This window comes from Suricata suricatta, chromosome 1 (genome assembly GCF_006229205.1).
Source record: "Suricata suricatta isolate VVHF042 chromosome 1, meerkat_22Aug2017_6uvM2_HiC, whole genome shotgun sequence".
Lineage (NCBI taxonomy): Eukaryota > Metazoa > Chordata > Mammalia > Carnivora > Herpestidae > Suricata > Suricata suricatta.
Genome location: NC_043700.1, coordinates 57,419,176 through 57,442,224, shown reverse-complemented (window position 1 = coordinate 57,442,224; position 23,049 = coordinate 57,419,176). Strand labels below are relative to the sequence as shown.

General features: G+C 33.6%; 1 long non-coding RNA gene and 1 other non-coding gene across 2 annotated transcripts in view; both read left to right on the top strand.

Annotated features, from left to right (window-relative positions):
* Positions 1–23,049, top strand: part of LOC115299754 — a 92,716-nt gene that overhangs the window by 30,231 nt on the left and 39,436 nt on the right. Inside the window, exons 3-5 of the long non-coding RNA XR_003912325.1 lie at positions 4,198–4,284; positions 17,771–17,864; positions 19,959–20,032. This is a non-coding gene — a long non-coding RNA (uncharacterized LOC115299754). The remainder of the gene's footprint in view (positions 1–4,197; positions 4,285–17,770; positions 17,865–19,958; positions 20,033–23,049) is intronic.
* Positions 19,164–19,300, top strand: LOC115302930. The gene has a single exon (XR_003913726.1). It is a non-coding gene; the product is annotated as a U4 spliceosomal RNA (small nuclear RNA).

The window sequence follows — 23,049 nt, the reverse complement described above, 5'->3', positions numbered from 1 at the left end:
GTTAAGTGAAATTGCAATACAATCTAAGTTTATTTTGGGAGTGTTTGCTGTATCATTGGATTTAATGAAATGTTTAGAGGTGCAGTAGGCATGACTGAGTATATAATAAAAGAAAATGCAAAATGCTTATTGATTTATGATGTGGTTTCATCTTAGCTTGGGCAAACCATGCAGTATTTAATACATAGTAGCAAAATATTTACTACTGAAGCTTGAAAAGATGTGAGTTCTTTGTGTGCAATCTTTCATGTATGCATGTGAGAGAGTTGTATTTTTTTTAATGTTTTTACATGTAGTACTTGTTTTGCTTGTTGGTGGTGTTTGCTTATTTAATACATTCTGTCAAGGACAGAAATTACATGCTGTTTTTGTTTGTTTGTTTGTTTTTGGTTTTTGGTTTTCTTTTTTCCCCTAGGAAGTCTGACTTGGGTTTTTCCCTTATAATTTTCGTTACTTTTTTTTTCCTCTTCTTTTTTTGGTGGTGGGGGCGGTTATGTTTAAATGAAGTTCCTTTTACAACACCAAAGTCTTAATCATCCATTTCCTATATAAAAGGTAGCTACTTTTTTGCATGGACCTCAAGTATATTGTAGTATAGAGGTGATATATGAGTTTAAGCCATGTATTTGTTCCAATCACAGTGCCACTTCTAGACTTTAGTACCCAAGCAGGTGGAGGTGATGGCAGATTTTCTCTACGTTGTCCCCACTTGGCACTCCGGGTGACTTATGCCATCTCTCTAGACTCTGAGCAATGTGTCAGGCAGGGCTCAGTGGTGGCCCCATCTATTTTGACTTGAATAGCCAGCAAACAAATATTGGAGGCAAAAAACATATTTAAGCCAATTATAGAATTCAATTAGAATTAAGAATAATTATCATTATACTTTATGTTAAAAATAGCCTACAATAGCTAACTGTTATTGAGTGATCTCCATATTTCATACATAGTTGAAGGCTCTTTTTATGTTCATTACATTTAATCCTCAAAAATATGGTGTGTGCTATTGATCTCCATTTTACAGATAATGAAACTAAAGTTCAGCATGGCCACAAAAAATTGCACAACTCCACAGATAACAGATGTCAGGCCTGGGAGTTTATCTAGTTCTAAAGTATATTATCTTCATCATCATTATAACTATTATAAAACTCCCTATTAAATCAACAAACACTAGAGAAAGCAGTATCTTATATCTTATGTATCTTCTATCTCAGAACACTCCTACATAGTTTCTTATCAATAGCAAAATTTATAAAATAGAAAATATGACAAAATTCCTTTTCAGAAATAAAGCATTTTGCTTTGATGAATGAATGGGAATAAAATTTATTTAAAAATCAAGGAGATGATGGATATCACCTTACCTTCTCGAGAAATGGAGAAGATATCACACATACCTTTGTTAGAATTCAGATATTTGGGGAATGTAAGGAAAAGAAGTACTTATAATCATTTGGGTTTATAAATCTCTCCAAATATTTAATGAGCTCTACTGTTCATATTTCATTAGATCAATTCTATGGGCATGTGTGTATGCATGTGTATTTGTGTGTGTTCAGAGGTAAGTATCAGGGTGTGGCCCTTTTGAGAAATCTCTTTATTTTGATAAGAGAGTCTTAATAAATATTTCAAAAATAAACATTATGGTCTCCCATCAAGGACATTATTAGATTATAACCCCTGTTATACTAGAGGTAAAGCAACCATAAGTCATCTTAACAAAATATAATAACCTATATTATTAGTTATAAAACTAAAATTCTATACTGTTATTTTTTAAATTAAAACTAAACTTTTTAGAGCTACATTAGATGTAAGCAAAATTGAGTGGAAGATACAAAGAATCCCCACATACCGACTGTCCCCACATGTGCATAAGCTGCCTCAATATCCATATTGTCCACCATAGTGGTATATTAGTTACAAATTAAGAAGCTACATTGACATACATAATCACCCAAAGACAACAGTTTTTGTTATGATTTACTCTTAGTGTTGTGCATTGTATGGGCTTAGACAAATATATAATGACATGTATATCATTATGGTATCTTACAGAGTATCCTTACTGCCCTAAAATTCCTCTGTGATCTATTCATCCCACCCTTGCTACCATTTTTGAAAGGGAGGGAGGGGAGGAGGAAGAGAGAGAGAGAGAGAGAGAGAGAATGAGAGAGAGAGAATAGAATTCCAGGCAGGCTCTGCACTGTTAGTGCAGATCCAGACATGGGGCTCCGAATCACAAACCATGAGATCATGACCTGAAATGAAATCAAGAGTCAGATGCTTAACTGAGTGACACCCAGGTGCCCCGATGTATCTTTTAACTCTCTCCATAGTTCTCCTTTTACAGCATGTCATATAGTTGGAAACAAACCGTTGAGACTTTCAGACTATCTTCTTTCATTTAATAATATGAATCCATGGTTTCTCCATATCTGTTTATGCCTCGGCAGCTCACTTTTTCTTTAGCACGGAATAATAGTCTACTATTTGAATGTACAACAGCTGCTTTACTCATTTACCTACAAAAGAGCATCTTAGTTCTTCCAAACTACCGAACTGTTTTCTAAAGTGACTATCATTTTGCATTTCCACCAGCAATGAGTGAGGGTTCTTACTGAACCAAATCCTCGTCAATATTTGTTGTCTCTGTTTCAAATTTTGGGCATTCTAATAAGTGTGCAATGGTATCTCACTGTTGTTTTGCATTCTCCTGTTGACATATGGGTTGCAGCATATTTTCCTATCCTTATTTTTCATCTGTATATCTTCTGTGATAAGTTTCTGTTAAGATTGTTGACCTATTATTTAATCAGATTATTTTCTTATTAAGTTTTAAGAATTATTGATATGTTCTAGGTAACAGTCCTTTATCACATAGATCTTTTGGAAATATTTTCTCCTCATCTGTGGTTTGTTTTCTTATTCTCTTGACAATGTCTTTCACAGTACAGAAAAATTTAAATTTAATAAAGCCTGACTAATCATTTTTTTCATGGGTCATGCCTACAATATCACATCTAAAAAGTCATTACTATACCTAAGGTTATTTAGATTTTCTCCTATTTTATTTTCTAGGAGTTTTATAGTTTTATGTTTTACACCTAGGGGTATGACCCATTTTGAGTTAAATTTTGTGAAGGGTAAAAGTCAATGTCTAAATCACTATTTTGCATATAAAAGATCAGTTTTTCTAGCATGGTTTGCTGCAGAGACTATCTTTGTTCTATTGTATTCCCTCTGTAACTTTGTTAAAGACCAGTTTGCTATATTTATTTGTGTCTATTTCTGGGCTATCCATTCTGTTCCATTGGTCAATTTGTCAATTCACAGGGTCTTCATTTCCATAGCTTCATACTGTCACAAAGTTGAGTAGAATCAGCCTTCTAACTTTATTCTTTACCTTCAATATTGTTTTAGCTATTCTGTGTCTTTTGCCTCCTTATAAAACCTTTAAATCAGTTTCTTGTTATCCACAAAATAACTCAGTTTGATTTTATTGGGATTGCATTGAATCTATAGATTGACTTGGACAAATAGACACCTTAACAATGTTGAGTCTTCCTATCCATAAATATGGAATATGTATCCATTTGTTTAGTTTTCCTCACATAGATCTTTTGGATATTTTGTTAGATTTGGATTTGTACCTAGCTATTTCATTTTTGGACGGTGCTAATGCAAGTGGTATTGTGTATTTAATTTCAAATTCCATTTGTTTATTACTAATATATAAAAAATAATTGTCTTTGTATATTAACCTTATATGTTGTAACATTTGGTATAATTATTTATTAGCTCTAGGATTTTTTTTTTTTTATAACTCTTGTGGATTTCCTACATGGATGATCATTTCATCGGTGAACAAAGACAGTTTTGGTTCTTTCTTTTAAATTTTTGTATCTTTCATTTCCTATTTTTGTCTTATTATAGCTAGAACTTCCAACAGATGTTAAGTAGGGGTGGCGAAAGGAAACATTCTTGACTTTTTTCTGATGTGATGAGAAAACTTTGAGTTTTTCACCATTATGAAGGCAGCTGTAGGTTTTTTGTAGATAATCTTCATCAAGTTGAGAAAGTTCCCCTTAATTTCCCTTACCTGACTGAGAGTTTTTATCATGAATAGGTGTTGGTTTGTTAAAGTGATTTTTCTGTATCGATTGATATGATTATGTAATTTTTCTTTCTTAGCTTGTTGCTGTGATGGATCATATTAACTGAATTTTGAATGCTGAACCAGTCTTGTATACCTGAGATTAAAAAATCTACTGTGCCATGGTATATAATTCTTTTTTCACATTGTTAGATTTAGTTTACAAATATTTTATTAAGGATATCCAGGCTCATCACACAAAAATTGGATAAATGAGAATGAAGAGAAACCACAAATCCAAACTCAGATAAACAAAGTGCAAAGTAATCCTTGTTAACCACTTCTTTAGGCCATGTGACATTATTAGTATATATAAGTGAGTGGTGTACATTTTGGTAGCATGACTAAAAATGTTACTATTGTTTAAATATTTATTGTATTGTTGTAATAGTATTGTTGAAATGTGTTAAAAAATGTTTAATAATGTTAAAAATTTTGGAAGGCTCGTATGTTTGAATAATTTAAAATCACCCATATAATTACACTAAATATTTTTATGTAAAGCACATATGAATCCTTTTTTGTATGTCCTGTCAAATAAAGATGAAATGAAGGGACAATATACTTTGCAGATCTATTTTGAAGCTAAAATATTTTTTAGGCAGTGTAACAAAAGTATATATAATTTTATAAGTTTATATAACTTCTTTTTAGTGACTAGGATTACACAAGTCTATATATAATGGACTGCTGCAGCTCCTTATTTCCTAGGAAAATGTCAAGCTGCAGAAATGGTTCATAATAATAATTGTATATTGTTTTGGTGACCACACTAGAGGAATTTCTCTAATTGTAATATAAAATAACACCTATACATTTGTTTAACTATATTGACCATTTCTTTGGGGGTCTTGCATTTCCTTTAAAAATATTACATTTTGACAATAATTTTAAGAACATTAAATATCAAAACACAATATTGCTGTTATAAATAATTTTGGCAAAAATTTTCAAACATATCTCAAAAGAAACTGTATTTAATCATACCACTTTAGTTGGATGTTGAATAAAATGGTGGAATAACACTATCATTTAAGTGTATAATTGCTTTGGAAAAATATATATTAGTAACTATTATCAATGCATACTCATGAATACATATTTTAAATGTGAAATATTAGTAACAAGTTTTTCATGGAATTTTACCACAAACTATTTATCTGTATCTTCCCTAACAAAGCTATATTACATACCATGCACACGTATGACTTCTGCTTCAGAATTTCTTCCTAATATACCTTTTATCCTTTCCTTTAATTATAAAAATATATTCCCTAACTAAAACCCACAATAAATTAACACACTATTTCCAGTCAATGTAGTCAATAGATGATTTCTATTTCTCCCATGGAGTCAAAATTGGTGTTTTACACTTAATGCACTGACTTTACTTAACAGTAATTTCTAAACTTTGTTTGGAGAGAGAAGGAAAGAGGGAGGGAGAGGCAGAGAGAGACAGAAAATATGAAGCAGGCTTGTGGTGAGCCCAACGTGGGGCTCAAACTCATGAACCATGAAATCGTGACCTGAGCTGAAGTTGGACACTTACCTGACTGAGCCACCCACACACCCTAAACTTAATCCAATAAAACTCTAACCTGAATCAAATAAAATTTACGTTAAAAGAAAGTGAAAGTCAAAAATTATCAAAGAGCAGTTTCAGCTATTCTCCTTGGTCTTTCTCTCATAAAAGGTTTTGACCATCACTTATACTGAAATATTCCACTTACTGGATCCTCTGACAGTGACACTTTGTATGTTAAAAGATTGTTTTTGTCATTATTCACTCACTGTGTAAATAGTTACTTCTTATTTATATGGAAGGATACAGGAAAAACAGCTATCATGGCCTCATGGAGTTTAAATTCTAATGGAAAAAAAAATGAAGTAAACAGAGGGGTCAGTAAAATACTGAGAACTTCTGTAAATGATTCCTAAAGTGTAATCCCTGAATTAGTGGCTTTAGAATCACCTGGAAACTTGTTAGGGATGTAAACTGGGAGGGAGGGGCTTTACCCTTTACCTACTGAATTAGAAACTGAGGGGGTCTATGGAATAAGTGAATATCTGAATATTTTTGTGTGATCTTTCCTCCACAAACATGAATACACAAGAAATATTAAGGCTTCTTTTCCTAAAGTTTACTGACAAGGGTTAAAAAATGCAATAAATTTAAATGACATTATACCAAGGCAGAAGTGGTAAAATGCAAGAAATTTTCAAGAGAATTGAAAATAAAGTATCTAAAGTCAAGTTTGATTTCCAAATTCACAGCAAATGTCAAGAACATGTCTCAGGATGGGAGAAATTTTATATTTATTATATAAATGTTTGTAGTTATTGTCTTACATCCAATGATATGGGGCCACATGAGTTAATAACCAAGCCAAAAATTCATTGTTATACACAAATGCTAATTGTGCGTGCGCGCGCACACACACACACACACACACACACAGAGTTTTGAAGAAAGTTAGGAAAGAAATCAAAAAAATTTATTGTAAACATGGAAAAAAGTTACCTATATTACTTTGAATGGGTAGTCCCATAAGGTTAACTCACAAGAATTGTGACCTACAGTGCTTCAACTTATCTAGAAACTTTATCGCTCAAGATGGGACTCCTATTGGTTCAGAGATCTTCTCTTTCTACTAGTGAAAATAGAGATGTAAAGTATAGTATGTTTTTCCCATTTAATATTATTATTTCTTATAGATTTGGGGGTCAAATAATAAATATTTACTTTGTAACTACAATCTGAAAAGATTTATGTTAATATTTAGGAAATACATATGGACTCTTTCAAGACAATGACCATGGCCTCAAGAAAAGGAAATTCTGCACTCATGTACTGTTAGCAATAATTTAAGTGTTTTAAATGACAAATGCATATATGAAAATATAACAATTTTATAAGTAACCAAAAGTATTTTGTGACAAGAATTTCTGTCCTCACAAAGCTATGTATTTATTTATTAATCTATTCTGTGCCATATACAGAATTTTACAGATTACTAAAGCAAAATTCCTGGATTTTTAAGAGGTATAATCCATACCGGAAGAGAATAATTAACTGCATGAAGTTTGTAAAATATAGCACAATATTTAATAGAGTCTTGAGAAGTAGGGAAGAAAAAGGCAGTCAAGTCTAAATGAAGATTAAATATAAAATGGTTCACAAGTATTCCACGTACAATGAAATGTTTCAGTCGTATCTGGAAATAATACAAAACGGAAATTATCTGCTCGTCAGACAGACAAAAATAGGGATACCCAAATGTGGTGTGTTTGTTTCTCTGAGTTTGATACCTGAGCAGAAAGATCAACATACTAACAAATGACTAAAGCCAGGCTTCTTGGAATTAAACAGTCAAGAATGGGGGAAGTGGTGTGATGAACGATATAAATCCCTCAGCCTTGAAATGGGCAAGATCGATCCATATAACTGATGTGCTAAATATTCACTTGCAGATCCGTATCCTACAGAGCTAATTTGCTAACACATTTTTTCAGATCCTCACACAGATGTCAATAACCTTCTCCTTATTACTACTGCAATCACTACACTCTATTTGGGCTTTACCTGGAGAGACTGACCTTTGCCTGTTTCCACGCGCGCGCGCGCGCACACACACACACACACACAAATTAGGTCAAGAGTCTGAAAACAGTGAAGATATTTGGACATGTTATGAAAGATCTGGAAGTGTATTTTATTGCAAAGCCTCTAATTATAACCAAACACACTGTAAGTGTACTTGAGCCCCACGATGGACTCAGAAATGTACTTGGCAGTCTTTGTGGATCATGGGAATTCTGATTCAATAACGTCTTTGAGTGATACTGTTCAATCAACATTGTACTGAATTCACGATTTGGAGACTGAATCGAAAAACACATCAGTTTTGTGTTGAAAATGAGAAATGTCATTTATGGAATATCTAGTCATTTCACATATTCATCCCAATAACTCACTACAATCCACTTAAAAAAATCTGTATCAGTTTCTTATTTACAATAAATTAAACACATCATCACCTTTGTCACAGAAAGTTTCATGCTCAAAATCCTTTTCTAATTCAAGTATGTTAATTCAGTATAAAATAAATAGCTTTTATACACACATATATTAATGTACATTTAAAAATAACCCTAATATTTATTTCTTGATATGAATTTTTTTTAATGTGCTAGCTGTTTATGTTAATGTAACTAGTATCTACAGATTCTAATTCCTTACTCTTTCTATTTCATGTCTTTTTTTTCTCCTACCTGTTTTTTTTAATGTTTTACTTATTTTTGAGAGAGAGAACAAGGCATGAGCAGGGGAGGGGCAGAGAGAGAGGGAGACACAGAATCTGAAGCAGGCTCCAGGCTCTGAGCTGTCAGCACAGAGCCCGACGTGGGACTCAAACTCACCGAGTATGAGATCATGACCTGAGATAAAATCAGATGCTTAGCTGACTGAGCAACCCAGGTGCCCCACCTTCCTAACTGTTTTATTTTCTCCTACTGTGCCCCACAATGTTCTGCATTGATTGTTTTATGTATTTTCTCAAAATTTGTAGGCCTTTCACCCTAATTTTCATTTGAATGTATCTAAATCTTCCCATCTTTGAAACACATCAAAAATATTTACTTTTTCATAAAGTCTTTTCTGAGTTCTTAATTAACCCTTGTTGTCTCACTTCACTAAATCCCCACCAAGACTTGTAAGGTCTTGACAGAATGCATGGTCAGTAACCTTTGTCCTCCTTGCATGGCCAGCACAGCATCTTGTACAAAGCAGGTGCTTGATACCATGTGTATTTGTTTATTCCCAGATTTAAGTTCCTACTAGGTTAGGAATCATTTCCTATTTATGATTGTATCAAATGACTATGACACTCTGAGCATCTTAAACTAGACAAAAAGCCACTATAGATGTCTCTCATGGACCTGGGATTAATTCTAAGATTTTCTTCCCGTTAGCCTCTTCACTGCATTAAGGAAATATTTAGCCAAATTGTTAGGTTTATTGAACTGGACTGAGAATAATTTACCAGACATACTAATCTGTTCCCTGAGGGGAATTACAACTGCTTTTATAAACGCCTGAAATTTGAAGACATTTGTGAATTAAATTATATTTTAATAGGCTATTTCAGGTCCAAAACTTGATAGCCATTGCTAATTTTAAAGGTGCAAAACTTTAGAGCTTTTTTTTTTTACAATGAATATTTCATTTGCTTATTGTAGATACAGATGTCAGGACATATGGGCTGAAAAGTTTTGTAAACATAAAACTCAACTGTAAAGCCCATGCCAGTGAAATGCTACAGCTAAAATTCTAAAATTACCAATAGTAATGAAATAGTTAATTCTGTTTGAATATTATAGAAGACTACAGTTACTATAAATAAAGCCTACAAACTAATCACTGAACAGACTGATCTATAGAGTTTTGTACCAAATTTAATTCTCAAATTTGGTAATTCTTTTCACCTACATTGTATTTTGGTCCATGATAGGATTTTAATGCCAACAGAGATCTCAATCTGTCACAGAATGTGTTGATTTGTTGTTTTTAATATGTATTTTAAAAGACATTTACTTTTCCATAAAGTCTGACTTTTCCAGTAGTTAACTACAGGAGGTAGTCTGAGGTGCATTGAATTACATGAGGTTCTTCGCACATTATATATTGTGCCAGGATTCAGAACGTTTTAATATGTTACCTAGTTCTATAATAGTAGTCTGGTTCTGCATATAATATGGTAAACTAGGACATGATTGACATACACCTATTATAAATTGGTGAACATGAGAAACCAAGGTAAGATTATGTTTCAAAAAGATGTTATCCAAACATTTGGACTATGAGAAGACATATTATCCAGATATGAACATAACAGATCATGCAGTGGCCCTGTATGTATATTTTCTTGCAATCAGAACTCCAATATGATTTAAGTACATTGACGGTATCCATGGAAAGAGAGAAATGACTGTGGTGCTATAAGCAAAGAATATTCAAATAGGTCAATAAAATATTTCCTATCATTTACATACCTTTATAGAAGTTCATCATTAAAACCATATGTTTGAGTATTTTTCATCCTTTGCAGTTTTCTAAATATGGTAATGCTTTCTAGAAAAGGTGTCTCTCCTGCCACAAGAAAAGTCAAAGTCTATGACAAGTAATAGTAGCTACCTATACCATTACCCATGAACTAGACCCTATGTGTCTGGTGACTCTCCACCAGTTTCAGAGCTCCACAAGATCATAAACACCTTCACATAAAGTATCAGAACATCAATTTTTTTCATGATTCTCTTCTTGAAGTTTCCTTTTGTTGTTTGTTTTCTTAGCATATAGTTCAACTTGATTTTCAGTCAACTATTTATTCTTAACTAAAATCAGCTACTCAAACAATTCATCCTGCACTTTCATGCTCACCAAATATATCATTAACTGTGCAACTTCCATTCCCTGCTAGCATCCTCCATTCAGGTGGCACATCGGTCGCCATCCAGTGCAGACATTTCTCTTCAGACACCACTACCACCAGCCTTCAGTGCAAGAACTATATAGTCTTTTGAAATAAGCTTTATAGTACTCAATTGTAGGAATATAAAGAATTGTCATACAGAATTATTTTAAATGAATCTTTCATTTAGGATATACATCTGCATAAATAAGAATGTCATTACATCAAACAACTGATACATCATTCAAGGGAAGAAGTGTTAAAATTATTCAGATTCTTAGATTTTTACAGAAACTAGAATGCATCTACTCTGAGACTTAGCCACAAACAGATGTCACCTTGTATTTATATTTATTTAACCTGTTTAAATTAAGTAACATCAAAATATTCTAGCTTGCTTCCAGAGCCTCTATCTACCAAAGTCAGACTTCTAAAGCAAAGATGTGTAATCCAAAATCTTTTCTAAAAAAGACAGTTAAGTAATATTATGTCAAATTTTTATGTAGGTACATGTAGAACAGACTAAAATGATGTATTTAACTAATCAAGACTACTCTGTAATGAGAACAAATTCCTGCTATTTCCAAATCAATATAGCTATTAGCCATTAAGGTTGCTACACGGTTTCAAATAAGAACTAAGGCTGTCCACGTACATTTGGTATAGTGCATTATCTGTAAAGGGGGAAACCTATAAAGGTGATTTATATGTGATGCGTCCCCACCAATGCCCTTACCTCCAGTTGAGTTCAATTTTATTAGGATAGACATAACATTGAATGTAGATAATTTTATACTCTTCCCTGGTTTCTGCTTTGTGTCAACTTGTTTCCTTGTACTTCTCATTCACCTTACCATGCTCATATTTGTCTGTTCTTATAATACCCTTTGTATCTATTTTCCCTTTAAAAACAGAATTCAGAAACAGAAAGAAACATGTCAAAACAATTGTGTCTAAAATTGAGAAATATATAGCCTCCTCTCCAGCAAACATACCAACTGGTATGAAGTAGCAAATTTTTGTCCATATATTCTTAAAAATATAAGTATTAAAAATGAAATATGCATTTCAATATTCTAATTCAAAATAGTATCATATAAATTATCATCTTTAGAACACAACAAATTTTCCAAAACTGTGTGATTATAAATCTGCAATACTAAAATTCTAATGTAAAATAATTATTTTAAAAGATAAGTCATAAAAGAAACTTCAAAATTTTACAACAAAGAATAATTTAATAATTTATGATGTTTCTTTTGAACATCACAGTATATCTAAGGGCATCTTTATCCTAGAGAAATGTCTGAAACATTATTTAATTAATGTCTTACACATTTAGATTCTGATGAATACTGAGTTAAAGTATGTATGCTAAATCTACATAAATTCCTTTTCTTTCCTGAATGTTTTTCAAGCAAAATATTTCCTTGGTTTGGTTAATGTGGATCATTGATATTTCATCCATCAGTGCATTTCTACAGCAACTGTTTCCTGTGACTTAGTGTTTTGGAAAAAAGTATTAGATTAGTAAAAAGAAGCACATTGTCTTTTCTATCCCTTTAAATCTAGCACGTCAGGGCAAGTAGGAGCACTGTAAAATCTGTTATAGGCTTGTTTTGTCTTTACTTATCAGGGACTGAGAATAGCCCTTGATTATTTTTTAGCTGGGCCAGGAAGCAACTGTGCTGTGGCTAAAACCACCTGTCATACCTAGATTAATACTTCTGGGAAAACTAAACTCAGGTAAGATCACTGAGCAAGCCACTTGGGTTAAAAGCATAACTCCATCAATGAGGTCTTTGATTGGTTTCAGTTTGAGGAAGAATGACTTTGAAATACATTCCAAATGTTTGAGAATTACCCTGCTTATAATAATCATAATGATCTGCTTGGTATGTTGTATTCTCTCAAAAGCTTGAAATGCATGTTCATAGCCACTACTCACCAAGCAAATAATCTCCCTAAGACTTGGAATATCAAAAAAAGAGCAAAGAGAATGATGACAAAGAATGTGAAGCTGGAGCCATGACCTGTGAATGTTCCAGGGGTTAAGCAAAAATGTCAGGACATATGTCAGGAACAACAAAAACTGTAAAAACTTCAGAGTAGTAGCTAAGAGTACCACTGATTAATTAACTTTTGATCACATCTTTCAGTTAATCTAAGAATTCAGTTAAAAGGAGGGAGTTATTAAAAAGAAAAAAACAAGCCCAAATGGAGTCATGTATGCTAGGCCAAGTCACTGAACCAGGTTTGTACCTAACCTGTTTATAATTTCAAACTCCCCTAGTGATATAGTCTTATCCAGTCAGTCAGGAATTTTCTGGTCAGTAGCAATGAAGTAAGCTGTCACGTGAAGCCCTCATTATGCCCTAAAGGAAGATTGGGCAATGCATCTAGTAAGACCTCTGCTCTTCCATTTAAGAGAAGGTGACCTTACCTGACACAATCTTTTTTTTTTTTTTTTTTTTTTTTTGCTAATTGTTCCCCCCCCCATTTCTCCCTATAAACCTCACCTATTTTGTATAACTCCTCAGAGTTACTCTCTCCTTGCCAGATGGGATGCTGCACAATCATAAACTGATTAATAAAAACAATTAGATCTTTAAATTTTTGTTGCTTTGAATTTTTGTTGCTTAACAATCAGGATAATATCTACTGCATGAAATAATTTTGAGATTTGATTTAGCATTTAAATGAGTTAATACATGGCACCAAGTAAATGTTCAAGGGGTGTTGACTGTTTTCATAATTCCCTTTGACCCCCAGGTTTTCTCCTTCATGTATCTGTCTTATTATTATGCTGTTGTGCTCATGGCTCCCTACTACAGAATCACATGGGAATCTGACTTCTCTAACTCGACTCATCTTGCTTTCCTCAGTCTAATGTCATACGAAAATGGGACATCTAGTGACTATCTAGCTTTATTCAGGCTACTCTAAAACACTAATGTGTAACATTAACAAAGGCAAACATAAACTTTTTTGATATTTATTTGTTTATTTATTTTAAGAGACAGAGAAAGACAGAGAGTGTGAATCAGTCGGGAAGAGGCAGAGAGAGGGAGTCAGAATCCTAAGCAGGTTCCACTGTCTCAGCAGAGCCCTATAAGGCTCGAACTCATGAATGATGAGGTCACGGCTTGAGTCAAAATCAAGAGTTGGATGCTGAACCAGCTGAGCCACTCAGGGACCCCCAAACATTAACTTTTTAAAGAAGACTTACATGGTTGCACCAAAGGAGTTACTAATACCAAAATGACTTCTAGTACAAGAGTGACCACTAAAGGATACTACCAGGAAAGGATAGCTTTTGGTACCTCTAAAAAGTATACTTTGCAACTAACTTATTAAAATCTTTCAGGGCAGGTTTGTGATCTTAGTTATTATAAGCTTTTTTAATGATTGGTCTCTGACTACATTTAATTAATTTCTACTAATTTCAAAAACAATTATTGATTTCTTACTTAAATGCCTCTATCAAGTAGGCACTATGCTTAAAATGGAGATATAAAAATGACAGTCACTGTCCTCAAAGCATTCACAGTCAAGTAGGGAGAAGGGGTGTATAAGTAAATATTTTCCTCTGCTAAGGGCCATAAGAAAGCTCTCAAATGAGCACAATGGTTAAATTACTGGAAGCAATTAGTTTGGTATGGGTACATCAAAGGCAGCTTCTGAGAAGAGGGAAATAAATATTTTTTAAATGTTTATTCATTTAGAGAGAGAGGGACAGAGAACACAAGCAGGGGAGGGGTACAGAAAAGCAAAAAGAGAGAATCCCAAGCCTGTTCCACAGCACTGTTGGAGAGAGCCCTGTGTGGGGCTCAAACTCATGAACAATGAGATCATGACATGAGCTGAGATCAAGAGTAGGATGCTTAACTGACTGAGCCACCCAGATGCCCCTAAATAAGTCAGATGCTTTTAGTTTGTCAGAGTGATAACGGGCCAAGGGGATTGAAAGTACTGGTAGGATTCTTAAAAGGTACAGATGACAAACGTAGATGACAACATGCTGTTTTTGAGAATCTAACAAATTTGAAATTACTTAATAAAATAGTGGAGAGAGAACCAGAAGAATAGTTGCTCTTCTCTGCAAGGCCACTGGAAGAGTTTAAGCAAAACAGATGTATTAAAGACATGAGAGAAAAAATTGAATGGTATAAGGTGTTAGATGTCTAGACTTAAAAAAATTTAGGGTGTCCAAAAATAAAACAATATAATGACAAAATTGAACAGTCTGCTAAAGATAAATTACACAGACAGCATTAAGTCTTAATGCTAGAGGAGACTTAATGCCTAGAGTCATATTGAGAATGACGTTCTGGGTTGTAGCTTAGCTGAAGAACTAGCTTAGAGTAACGTTGAAGTAACAGTGATAGCCAAATTGCCAAAGCTGAAGATAACATGGTTCAAGAAACCTGGGGACTTAACAGTTGGCGGTTGCAAATCTCTCTATAAAGAACCACTTTAGGGGTGCCTGGGTGGCTCGGTTGGTTAAGTGTCTGACTTGATTTCCGCTCAGGTCATGATCGCATGGTTTGTGAAATGGCTTCTCTCTAACAGTGCAGAGGCAGCTTGGGATTTTCTCTCTGCCCTTCCCCTGCTACCGTGTGCGCTCTCAAAACAACAACAACAACAACAACAACAACAACAACAACAACAACAACAAAAAACCCATTTCCAATTGTCTCACACATTCTGCACTATTTTATCCTCAGGCTAATCTTCTGCCCCACATCTTCTTATCATCAGGTGTCCTTTCTGAACACAGACATGTTTTTCCAACCCACTTTTTTAAAAGCCATATTAAATATATACATATAACATATATGGTAGCAATATAAATCCCAAATGAAATTGTATAGCTTTGCCACTGTGACATGGAATTCACAACCTAAGTTCCAGTAGATTAACTAACTTCAATTTAAAATTCTAATTTTATTTCCTACCACTTCCTTCATGCTGAATCAAAAATAATTTCCTTAAAGTTTTTTTAAACAAAATAGGTTCATCATTATTCCATGGTTATACACAGAACAGTTCTAGCATGGTAATCCAACTGTCTTTTCATTTTGTTTAATATTAGATATTCACAAGAAGGGTATTTACAAAACCACAAAGGAGAAACATTTATGGACAGAATATATTCTCTATTAAAATCCTATTAATATCAAAGTGATCTTTTTAAAATAAATTTTAAGCAACCTCTTTTTTTCAAAAACTGATAGCAAACTCATGGTATTGCATAAGATTTTTTTTTTCAGAATTAGATGAAAGTAATATTTTATGTTCACTTTAAAATAATGCAGTGTTAGATATTTTCCTTCAATACCATGTTTCATTTGCTGCCGTGACATCAGTCTTGGAAAACTTCTCTGTAGTACTTGTTCAAGTCCCAGTATGTTCCAGGTGAACTGTGGAACTATGCCCTGGAAGCATGTCAGGAAGGCCACATCACAGCCCCACCCTTCTTGTCTCCTGATGTGGCAGGCAGAGAAATGCACCCCTCCCCCAAAGATGCCCTGAATCACCAAAATCAACATTATTCCTTTATAGGGCAAAAGAGATTTTGCAAGTATGATTCCATTAAAGAAGTTATTTCGGATCATCTTGGGGCCAAAACATAAATACCAGGGACTTTGCAAGAGGGAGGCAGGAAAGTTAGAGTTCTAGAAGGATATGTAACAAAGGAAAAGGAGGTTGGGGCAGGGGTGTGTGACGTTATACCCCAGCCTCCGAAAATAGAGGAAGAAGTCATGAGACTCCAAGGAATTCAGGAAGACAAAGAAATAGATTCTACCCTAGAGTCTCCAGAAGGAACAAAGCCCTGCAAGCATGGTGATTTGGGGATTCTGACTGGAAGATAATAAATTTGTGTTGTTTTAAGACTCACAGCTGATGGTGATTTGTTACAGCAGCAATAATAAATCAATGCTTCTGTGTTTGATAAGAAAAGTCATCCTGTGTCTTTTTAGGCAAAGACTCTCATCCAGCAAAGTTCAGGTTCATGATCTTAACACTCAGCAGGACAGAGATTGACAATCAAGTCAAGCTTGTATAATATTTTGTCCCAAGCTGTGTAACAAGTCCAAAGTAATACAGTTTATTCAATATATGGATTAACAGAATTTTGGTATTCATTGTTCAAAAATGAAACAGAAATCATAATCCACTTCAGCTGTGCTGGGATTGTAAATCAAAGTATAAAATGGGAATAACTAGTTAATTAAAATAATTAGTTAGAATATAAAACTAATTAGGTTCATATCATTAATATAATCCTCACAATGTAGCTATATCCTATTCACACAGATGTATTCTATTCCATACCAAATATAATGGTTTCTACTGGTTAGACTCTATACAGGAGACCATGAGTCATGGACACTTGGATTTTATTCCCTATTATTAAGTAATTTGACTACTTTTCATTGTCTATACATGAAAATGTAATACAAAAAAGAAAAAGAAAATGTTAAGATACATTGCTAGCTCTAAAGTTTATTTTTTTATTATTTTTTTAAATTTTACTTTACAGGGAGTGAGCCAGGGGTGAGAGGGGCACAGGGAGAGAGAGAGAAAGAGAGAGAGAGTCTTAAAAAGGCTCCATGCTCAGGGCAGAGCCTGATGCAGAATTTGAACGTAAGACCCTGGAATCATGACCTGAGCTAAAATTAAGAGTCAGACGCTCAACCAACTGAGCCACCCAGGTCCTCCTAAAGTTTATATTTCTGACTATATAATAGTGATAGCTCAAGAAATTTGGGAATATTGGCAATGTTTTTTATTTAAAAGATATAAATATAAGTAATTTAGCATTTTCCTCAGTGATCACTGTATAAAAGAGAGAGGATGTGCAAGGTTTGATGTAATTGATACCCAGCTGCAGAAATACTGAAATTAGTGACTAATGACTTCTCTTTTTTGGCACTAACACCATGTCAGAAATTTCACATAAGTTTTCTTAATTCATCATTACAGTTCTACATAGTGGATATTATCATCACTATTCTCTTAGGTGACAAATAACTATCCCTATATTTACACAGCATATTAGTGGCGAGAAAGGGATCAAATAGTTTTGTCTGATAATAAAACTCATACTCTCTTATCCCCTCACTTCATTTCTCAGCTAACTTTGTCATCAAGGAAAAAGAGACTCTTCCACTGCAAACACTATTCACATATAACCCATCCCTGACCAACATGTCTCCCTCTACTATAAGGTATCTTGTGCATAAAGAGTCATCTTCTGTTTGCTAGTTTATCTCCATAGCCTGGAATAGTGTCTGTTATAGTGTACTTAGTGTAAGTTTGAATAAGTGAATGGGTTCTATTCATTGTGCTTAAGCTCCATAGAAATTAGTTAATTCCTTGCATGGTTCTAACTTTACTCAAAAGTGCAGGAGAATACAATTTCACATGCCTATTTTTCTTAATAACTTTAGAAAAAAGCAATCAACATTTTTAAGGTAAAGCTATATTGAAACATGCAAAATAACATTTCACAGGTTTTATATCCTAACACAGGATGGAAGAAGGGATAAAAGAATAAATGACTATGGGGTTTCATCAGCAAAATACTTGATTTTTATATTATGTTTAATCCTCTATTCTTCCACACTTTTTTCCCCCTTTAGATCCACCTGCCTAGGTAGCTCATACAGTCAATATACTCACATAAAGGATAATAAAAACTAACATTTAAATGACCAGCTTTGGGTTTACATTTCTCCTAGCATGCAGGACTGATTTTTAGTGAAATGTGAGGAAATAGTTTGTCTTTCTGCTCTCAGTATCCCTATGTCCCTTTCTGTAAGATTTTGTCTAACCCGCCTTTCATGGTGATATTCTGTCAGAAAGACATTTTATCTTCTTTTGTGAACTGATCAAAAGCCTCAACTCAAAAATGCTGAAATTGCTTCATTTATCTGTCAGGACATTCAAACCTCTCCAAGGCCAGAAGCCAAAAAAGGATCTGAAAGGGAAAATGATATCAGAAAATAGATCAACTTGACAGGATTCGCAACATTAAATTTTTTGGTTGCTGCAGGAAGGTCTAGGGTCTGTGAACCCCACTTAATCCTGTAGAAGCCAGAGCTGGAAAACACAGATGGTGGAGAGCAAACTGTGAGAAATTCAATCTACTTTGTCATTGAAAATAAATTATGGCCTTTTTGCCTTTATTTCTTATAAACACTTATTCATAAATCACATATGATTAATTGAACTAGTGTGTCCAGGCAAGGAAGGGTTGTTGCTGCACATATCTGACCATTGTTTGCCAGGTCATCACCTCGTTCCAATTTTCATCACCCACCCTGATACCCATTTTACCATGACACTTAGGCAACAGAATGAGGTCACCCAACTAAGGGAGGAGGAGTGTGGAGGGAGGGCACCCGCATAAAATGCCTCCACATCTAACCTCAGGGCCACAAAGAACTCTTCCCTCAATTAAATATTGCTGATGCCCAACACTATCCCCAAATGTCTTCCATCCTGTCTTCCAAAAGTCAGTTTTCAGCTTTGCGCAGTGGCAGTATCGTAGCCAATGAGGTTTATCCGGGGCGCAATTATTGCTAATTGAAAACTTTTCCCAAGTCAATTTTCACATTAGCAGATTTTCAAGAATATTAATTTGTTACATGTATAACCATAATGGTTTCATTTATATATCATTTCAGTAATTTCTGTGTAATATTTGGAAAGGTCACAGTTAAAGTCACTTATACCTGACACTGGCGGAAATATGTTCTATAAATGGTTAAATATTTTAATAGAAATATTCAGTTTATTTTTTATCAGATTTATGTCAAGCTGCAATTATTGAGAAATGTTTTTATTTCTTCTAATTAAACTAATTCAAATTTTTTTAAATATCTTATTAAAATAGTTTAGGTCTGTAGTGATTTTTTCTTTTATACTGATAATAGTAATGTGTGCTTCCTATATTTATTTTCTGTGATTGGATTAGCTAGATTTATTTTAATTTTTTAATGTTTATTGTGAGAAAGGGAGAGAGTGCACATGAGAAGGGAGGGACAGAGAATGAGGGTGAGAGAGAATTCCAAACTGACAGATAGCGCCTGACATGGGCCTTGAATTCACAAACCATGAGATCATGACCTGAGCTGAAATCATGAGTCAAACATTTAACCACCTGAGCCACCCAGGCACCTCTAGATTTATTTTGTTTTAGGATGTTACTAATATTTTCATTATTTAGTTTTTATCTTTGTTGATTTCTTTTACTATGTGTTTCCTTTTTTAAAATAACTATGGCTCTTCTGTTAATGTTTTCTATTTTTGTTTCTTAGGGAGATGGATGTACCATTTTTTCCTATGTGCTTCAAACAGGAACAGAGATAATTACCATCCAATTTCTTCTCAAGTATGTAAATTAAATGCTCTACAATTCCCATTGAGTGTGCTTAGTTGAATTCCACATATTTTATTTCATATTTAATTTTTTAATATTTTCTTTTGTATTTCTTTTCTTTAGCTCCTGTATTAGTTACATGTGGTTTAATTAATTTCCAGATACTTATGGATTATCTAGTTGTCATTCATTAATTTCTTATTTAATGCCACTGAGGCCAGGATACATACCCCAAATAATTCCAATTCTTTAAAAATTATTGTGGCTAGGTTTTTTGATGGTCACCTTCAATAAATGTTTTATGTGCATTTGAAGCAATATAAATTCTGTCATTGTCAGGTACTATTATATCTATACCTCTAAGACTGAGCTTGATTATGCCATTCAGAATTTCTAAATCCTCACTAAGCAATGGTTTCTGCCTACTTTATCATCTATTTAGATAGATACAATGCTTATTATTGGAAGTTATTTGTTATATACAAATTTAGAAATATGCTCTTGTGCTAGTGTTTTGACACCTTTATTCTTTAAAACATATCCCCCGTATTTCCTGAAAAAATATCGCCTGATGTTTGCAAGGCTTATCTCAGTTCTTCTTTGGCTAGTATTTTCAGAGAATGTCAGTTTTTTTAAATTTCTTCTATTTTTACCCATGCTATGTACTTTATTTCTATGTTTCCACCTGGGATCATTCTCCTTCTACCTAAAGAAATCTTTAATATTTTCCTTTTTTTAAAATTTTTAAATAATTTTTTTAAATTTATTTTTGATACAAAAAGAGACAGAGCATGAGAGGCGGAGGGGCAGAGAGACAAGGAGACACAGAACCAGAAGCCGGCTCCAGGCTCTGAGCTGTCAGCCCAGAGCCTGACGCGGGGCTTGAACCCACCAACATGAGATCTGACCTGAGCTGAAGTGGGAGGCTTAACCAACTGAGCCACTCAGGCGCCCCAAGAACTCTTTAATATTTTCTAACATAGTTATATTTGTGATATATTCCTTTAGTCAATGTTTTAATCATTCATTTCATCTTCATTCCTTGGGGATATTCTCACTGGGTTTAGAACTTTAGGATAACAGTTTTTGTTTTGTGTTAGGCATGCTGGCAGATATTATTTCATTTTTTTTCTAGCTTCCACTGGTCACTCTCATTGTTTCTCCTTTCAAGGTAATGTTTCCCACCCACCATGAATATTTAAAATATTTTCTCTTTGTTTCTAGTTTCTATACTCAAAGATGACATACCTAATTTGGTTTTCTTCACATGTATTCTGTTTGGACTTCACTTAGATATTTGAATCAACAGGATCATATCTTTCATAATTTTCATAAAATTATCAGTCATAGCTCTTCAAATACTCCTTTTGGTCCATTCTCTACTCTCTTGATAAAGTTCCAATTATACATGTAATTTGACCTACATACATGTCTATTAAGCACTTTCCATTTTCCAAGTTAATTTTCTCCTTTAGTTTGAGTAATTTCTATTGAACTACATTTTACTTTGCCATTTTTTGGTGTGTCTGAACTATGAACTTAGTGCTTAATTTCTATTTTACCTTTCAGTCCTAAAATATACATATTACCATCATCTCCACCTGTTAATACACCACATTATATTTAATACTGAACATAATCAATGCAAAGCTGTAGAGGAATCAGGTAACATTGTCTTCCATCAGATAAGAGTTACCCTTTCGATTATAGGCAGATAATGGGAGGAGTATTGGTCAGCGTTGTCCAATCAGCTATTAGGTTTACCTGACTGGAGAGGCAGGATGCCTCTTTAAGATTGAATTCACCTTTAATTTGCCCTAGATCTTAAGATATGACCCAATAGGGTTTCAAGTATAAGCCTAGAGGTTCTTTTTGTTATTGTTTGGTTTTCTTACCAATAAAATATGGAGGAATTATCCTCTGCTTTTCGGTTTTACTATTTACTTTTTCCATCCACGTAGCTTCACATATGGCAAATGTCTTCAAAACACATTATATGTTTAAGACTTCTTAAATATTAACTCTCCAGTTCTGAAACCCTGACCCTGGGTAACCACCAAATCTCTGTTGAGTCCTCTCATATTCAGTAATTTCCTTCTGTGAGGGCCAAACCTTGTTTCTTAGACTCAGGACATAGGAGACTTAATCTAGGTGCCCAGGTCCAGTAAAGCACATCTTCATCTTCCTTCTGAAGTTTCCATTCTTATAAGCATTTCAATCCCTTTAGACTGTCTTCCTTTCGCATACATTACCTTTAAATATATAATTTTATAACTACTTGACTTTTCTAAGTTTTCTCACTGGGATTAATGGACTGCAGGAAAGTAACTATTTCTACCTATTTTTTTTTTTTTTAGAATTTTCTCTCTTTCCAAACTTTATTCTCATCTAAACCAAACCTCATTTGCTACTTTATTTAGGTACAGGCATAGGTTCTTTTCCTCCCCCTCCTAATAATTTGAAGAGTCTAAAATTATAAGAGTAAGATTTTTTTTGTAGATACACTAAATCATCTTTGAGAGAAAGAATTAGATCATTCAAGTCCAACATTCCACCTATTATTTGATGTATAGTCAAGATATTAAAACTTTTGGAGAAAAAAAGATATTTTTAAGTCTGTGTAACAATAATACATACTTTTGCATAAAATTACATCCAAGTTTCCCAATCTCCATAAAATTTGATTCTAAATTGTGCTTGTATTTGTAGAGGTTTTTCTGAATTACATTTGGTCATTAGCAGTTATGAAGAGCATACTGTACACAATTTTCTTTCCTTATCTAATGCTTGAGATTTTGACTTCTTTTTTTTAATTTAAAATTTTTATTTATTTTTTTACTTTATAAAGTTTCATATTTTTTAACATATGCAATTATTTTCCATCATTTACAATACAGTAGTTGCAATGACACTCCAAACAGAAAAGCAAAGTAAAAAATCAAAACCCCAACTTCTGTTTCATGTAATTAGACTTATACAGAAATTAGAAGGTTAAGTAACAACTAGTTAATCACCTAATTTCACAGCTA